Source organism: Malaya genurostris, chromosome 3 (assembly GCF_030247185.1).
Source record: "Malaya genurostris strain Urasoe2022 chromosome 3, Malgen_1.1, whole genome shotgun sequence".
NCBI classification, from domain to species: domain Eukaryota; kingdom Metazoa; phylum Arthropoda; class Insecta; order Diptera; family Culicidae; genus Malaya; species Malaya genurostris.
In genome coordinates, this window is record NC_080572.1 from 131,170,262 (window position 1) to 131,176,326 (window position 6,065).

Genomic DNA, 6,065 nt, shown 5'->3' on the forward strand with positions numbered 1-6,065 from the left:
GCCGTGATTGGAGTGCTACGTGTGCCTTCGTCGGTCTCATAGAGCAATACTCGGTTCTGGAAGTAGCTTTCCAGAATCTTGTACAGCCCTTCCGGTACTCCTAGTCGAAGTAGGGAATCAGCAATGTCTGCCCAGCAAGCACTATTGAACGCGTTCTTGACGTCTAGCGTTACTACCGCACAGTAGCGGATCCCTCGTCGTTTGCGCTGTATAGCTACCTCCGCCGTGGTTACCACCGATGTTATGGCGTCCACCGTCGACCTGCCTCTGCGGAACCCGTACTGTTGACCGGACAGTCCTCCTGCCTCCTCTATGAAGGGGGCTAGCCTGTTGAGGATGATTTTCTCGAAGAGCTTACCCACAGTGTCTATCAGACAGATTGGTCTATACCCTGGGGGTTTCCCAGGTTTCGGTAATAGTACCAACCTTTGTCTTTTCCAAATGTCTGGGAACACACGCTCGTCCAGACATCTCTGCATGACCTCCCTGAACATGTCCGGTTTAGTCATTATAGCCGCCTTTAGAGCCACGTTCGGGATACCGTCTGGCCCCGGGGCTTTCTTTGTATCGAGCGATCTCGCCGCAGTGAGCAACTCCTCGTTCGTCACCTTTACGACTTCATTCGCTGGTAGCGGAGCTGGCTGCCAGGGGGACGTGTCGTGGTGGGGAAAGAGGACCGTTATGATCTCCTTCAACCTCGCCGGACTACGTTCAGGGGGTGCTAGCGCCCCTCTCGTTTTGGCCATCACCATCCTGTAGGCATCGCCCCATGGGTTGGAGTTGGCTCCCTCGCATAGCTTGTCGAAACAGGCTCTTTTGCTTGCGCTGATGGCCTTGTTTAGTGCTAGCTTCGCCGCTTTGAACGCCGTGTTCCTCTCCATCCTCATCTCCGCTGATCGAGCTCTTTGCATCCTTCTTCTAGCCCTGAGGCAGGATGCGCGAAGGCGTGCAATTTGCTCGTTCCACCAGTAGACCGGTGGTCTATTGGTCCTCGGTTGAGCCTTTCTAGGCATGGTCGCGTCACACGCCCGTGACAAGATAGCGACCAACTCGTCCCCTCTCAGGTTCGCGTTGTGCTCCTCTAATTCGAGGGCAGCGCAAAACGTTTCGCGGTCGAAGTTAGCCACCTTCCACGCAAGAGTTTTGGGAGTATTACTCCTCCTTGTGTTTCTCGCCAATTGGCCGATCGTGTAGCGAATGGCTAGATGGTCGCTATGGGTGTAGCCATCATCAACTCTCCAATTAAGATCTCCAGCTAGGCCGGGACTACAGAAAGTCAGGTCGATAAACGACTCGACTCCGTTCCGCTGGAAGGTACTTTTCAGTCCATCATTCGCTAACATGACGTCCAACTTGGCGAGGGCCTCCAGTAACGTCTGTCCTCTCCTATTGGTGAAGCGGCTGCCCCAAGCCGTTGCCCAGGCATTGAAGTCTCCGGCTATCACCACCGGCTTCCGACTCACCAGGTCTGCGGTCAACATGTCGACCATCCGAGTGAACTGGTCTATTGACCATCTCGGTGGTGCGTAGCAGCTACAATAGTAAACTCCGTTTACCTTAGCTATGGCTACTCCCTCCGCTTGTGTTTTCACCACCTCTTGCACTGGGTATCGACCAGTCGTCAAGATCGCCACCGTCTTGGCTTCGTCAGACACCCAGTTCCCGTTATCTACCGGTGTGTGATAGGGATCCGAAAGAATCGCGACATCAATGCCCCATTCCGTCACTGACTGGTGCAGCAATTGCTGGCCAGCTGCACAGTGATTAAGGTTCAGCTGTATTACTTGCATGCTGATTTACTCCCTCCACTTGTTGAGCAAGTAGGTCCGCCCATGACGTGGTTTGTGGCCTTCTTCTTGCTCGCGCATAGCATGCAACGTGGCGTTCTTTCGCATGCATACGCCTTGTGCCCCTCGCCGCCGCAACGCTTGCAGAGGTTGCTCCGGTCTGGGCCTTTGCAATTCCACGACTTGTGGCCAGGTTCGAAACACCTGAAGCACATGTCGACCACCGGCGGTTGGTAAGCGGTCACTGGGCATACCGACCATCCGACCTTTAGCCTGCCCACTTTGAGGACCTTATTGGCATCCGTGGCCGATAGCTTAAATGTAGCTATCTGGGTGCCCTGTGGTCCTTTCCTCATGCGGATGGATTCCCGTGAGACATCCACACCTCCTTGCTCCTTGATGGCCATGGCAAGTTCTTCTGCGGTGGCGATTTCGTCCAACCGTTTGCACTGGAGTGCAACCTCGTTACGCAGGGCTCTAACTTCGGCCGTATCGCCCAGGACTTGTTGGGCAAGCGCAACAAGCTCCGTTCCGCCCTGAGCTCCCTTTTTAAGCTCGAGCAGCATCTCTCCCGTCTTCGTACGACGAATGCTGCGAACCTCTTTGCCAAGCTCAGCAAGCTTTGCCTCGCTCCGCATGGCCTTGAGCACATCGGCGTACTTTTCTTTGTCGGCCTTAACCAACAAAGCCTCTCCTTTGTCCCTAGCCTTCCTCGCGGGAATGGGCCCGGCCTCTTTTGGGACCTTTTTCTTTTTGGCGACCTTCACCCATGGATTCTCGCCGGGTTCGCTTACATGGCTCGGATCCGGGGTTCGAGTGCCGAGGTTTGGGTTGAGCCCCTCGCCACGTTCCTTCGCCCCATCAATTCCGCCATGGTCTTTGCTCCTTTTGGCCTTGGGAGTCAGGCGTTTACTGCCTGGAGAATCCCTGGCGCGTTTCCGGCGCTGTTTATTCCGCTCAATCGTGAGCCGGAGCGCATAGTCGACCGCCTCCTGTTTTTTGTCGGTATCGAAGATGAAGGGCTCTGTTTGAGAACACTTCTCCGACTTTCCGCCACCCTCTAGCCGCACTATCAACGCCTCTTGGTCCCTTTTAGCTACGTTCACGGCCTTACGTAGCTTCAGCAAGTTCGCCTTCAGCTCCTTGCTGATGTTGGATTTCTCCTGCGCGAATTCAATAATCGCGTCGAGCTGTTCTATGACCGCTGTCATACTCGGCTTGATTATTTCCTTCGCTCGCTCCTGGGACTCAGGCTGGTTCACTGGTTTGACGTGGACATTGCTGTCGCTCGTCTCCTCAGCTACTGCTTCGCTCTCCTTTCTCGCACCCGTTCTGGATGGAGACCTCCTCAAACCCCCTCTTGCGAAAGGGTTTACCTCCTCACTCGACGCCGATGTTGATGGTGTTGAACTCATGATTTTATATGGGTCCCCCTTATGGCTGCCGTCAAACCCAGCCGAAAGTAGTCGCTATCATGATCCCATGGTTACCTATGCGGTGCAGTGAGGCCATGCGAGGGTTGGCTTTACGCTCAGAGCCGGATCAGCGCAAATCAGGAAAAGGGCATCTGAACCTACTTCCACCCAGTCATCCCAACCAGGTGGCTGAAGGTGAGACGGCGTGCCATAAGGCCTGCCACGGTTTTATGGGACGGAAGGCAGCTGCGGCATTAGCCTACTCGCCATTTCAAGCCGGTTCCACCCTGCTTTACTGAAGGAGTAGAATACCGCAGCTGTCAGCCCTAGTTTCTCTATATATTCCGATCTACCGTGTCGTATCCATGGATGGTGTGGTAGCCAGTATACCATAGTTAGGACCTCACTGGCGTTAGTCCTAACGTGCCGAGTCGGCACTCCCGTTGGGCTTGTGCACTTTGAGCGGCACACGATCGCTTTGGTAGGACTTGCTTGCGGATACATGCAGCTTTTTGTAGAGGATTAGCAGAGCCCACTGCCAAACCCCACCGCATCCTAGGCAAGCCCTACAACTCGCAGTTGCCGGGGGAGGGGTCGTCAAGCCCTTAGACATAGTCCCTGCTGCACTGCAGGGTATAGTTCGATGGATGAGTAGCCGAGCGAGTGAGTGCACGCACAACGTTGTCACATATGGTGCGATAGGTAACGACAGCATGCATACCATGTATGCACTGCAGGGTATAGTTCCATGGATGAGTAGCCGAGCGAGTGAGTGCACGCACAACGTTGTCACATATGGTACTACAGTCGGTGCGTGAATGGTGATTGGTGGTTGGTGATAAACACGTACTCGGTCATAGAGCTAACACGGGTTGACTGATACCGAAGTAGATATATCAGGACTACGTATCTGATAATCAGTTGCGTATCACTTCACCGAAAGACACTCGAGTGATAAGTGACATGAATATCATGGTCAGCTTATGTGACTGATATTTCACTATGACTGATTTTCAGTAGAGAGGTTCGATTTTTTTCAACCCTGCCACGGACAAATCGATGACCCAACAAACCAATCAAGCTACCAGTAACCAACCGGATGAGGAATGCTGACACAACAGGATCGACAAACAAAACCATTTGGAATGAGCCAGTTTAGTCAGTTCTAGTGAAGAAGTCGTCTTGTGCATTTGTAAATCTTTTTATTGTGTTAAATAAAGTTTATGTTTTTATCAAACTCGGACCACCCGAATTATAACTTATATATATATATATATATATATATATATATATATATATATATATATATATATATATATATATATATATATATATATATATATATATATATATATATATATATATATATATATATACACGATGTCCCAGATTTGAATTTTTCTGCACGACATAGAATAAGCGCAGGAGGGTAACATCCATTAACATCCAGGACGCCGCGTATTTCGTCATTTGTTCGTTGAATCATCAGTATCCTGAAAATGAAAATTGATTTGGATATTTCATGAAATCATTAAATATCATTTATTAAATATGAAAATAACATAAATTGCGTTATGGATCAGGAAAATGTTCTATAAAACTTTTTGTCGATTTCTTCAAGATTACTTCAACTTGAGCAATGAAAATTGGTGATATGACCAAAAATGTATAAATTTTATACTGCATATATTTTTTCCTTTATCATATAGAAAGGTTATGCAATCACTTGAAAAACCGACTAGTAAAAATTGATCCGGAGGGCCAATTGTCATATACCATTCGACTTAGTTCATCGAGCAGAGCAATCTCTCTCTCTCTCTCTCTCTCTCTCGGTTTTCTCGGAGTTGGCTGAATCGATTTAGACGAACTTAAATACAAATGAAAGGTCTTACGGTCCCATACGGAATTCCTAAATTTCATCCGGATCCGACTTCCGGTTCCGGAGTTATAGGGTAAAGTGTGTTCAATATTGTACACCGTCACTTAAACCAAGGAAACAAAAAACGTAAAAAAAATTCTAAACTGAACTCATAAACGTTATTCCCAATCTTAGGGTCAAATTAAAGGTCTAATCGACGACACGACCAGGCACTCCTAAGAAAAATCAGCATGAAAACTGCTCGCTAACGATTCACCGCCAGTTACCACAAATCTAGTGACCCCTTTTCGACAATTGAAGAGAGATCAGAGTGTCTAATGACCCCTTGTAAATGATAAAAATAATCTTCTCGAGCAACACTGTTTAAGTTGCTATGGACTAGAAACCAAGGAACCCCAAAACAAATAAACATGTTTTGAAAGCGGTGGAATAGTTCTATTAGTGTTAAACTTTGTCCAAATTAAGCAGAAATGCATTTAAATGAACTCGATTTTCGGAATTTAATCGAAACTATGAATGAAACCAACGAAAGAGGACAATGATCTGCTTCCAGCGATTCATCCGTACACTTCAACTGCTAGCTTTTCTGGGCAGTAGGATTCGGTGTAATATGCCGGTGTCAAAATTGTTTTGTGTCGGTTGATTGCGCAGTAGTGGAAAAAGTATTTCACTTTGTTGGCCACTATTCGAGGATTACTAGTGGAATTCCACGAAGAAATCATTTTACCGTACGTTATGCAGGTACCGCAGAGCACTAGCCTCGCTCAGCTCGTTGTCGGTCATTTCCATGTCTTCCTTCTCACACAACGGTTCCAAGTCAAGACCTGAATTTTGAACTTGGCTTTATAAAAGACATAACTCATACTCCTCAATTTTTACATTCCGCTCGAGTCAGGTAAATCCATTAAAATGTTCCGTAATATAATAACCGATCTGAAATTTGTTTTGTTTACATTCATCTTGCCTTCGATATGCAGTAACCAA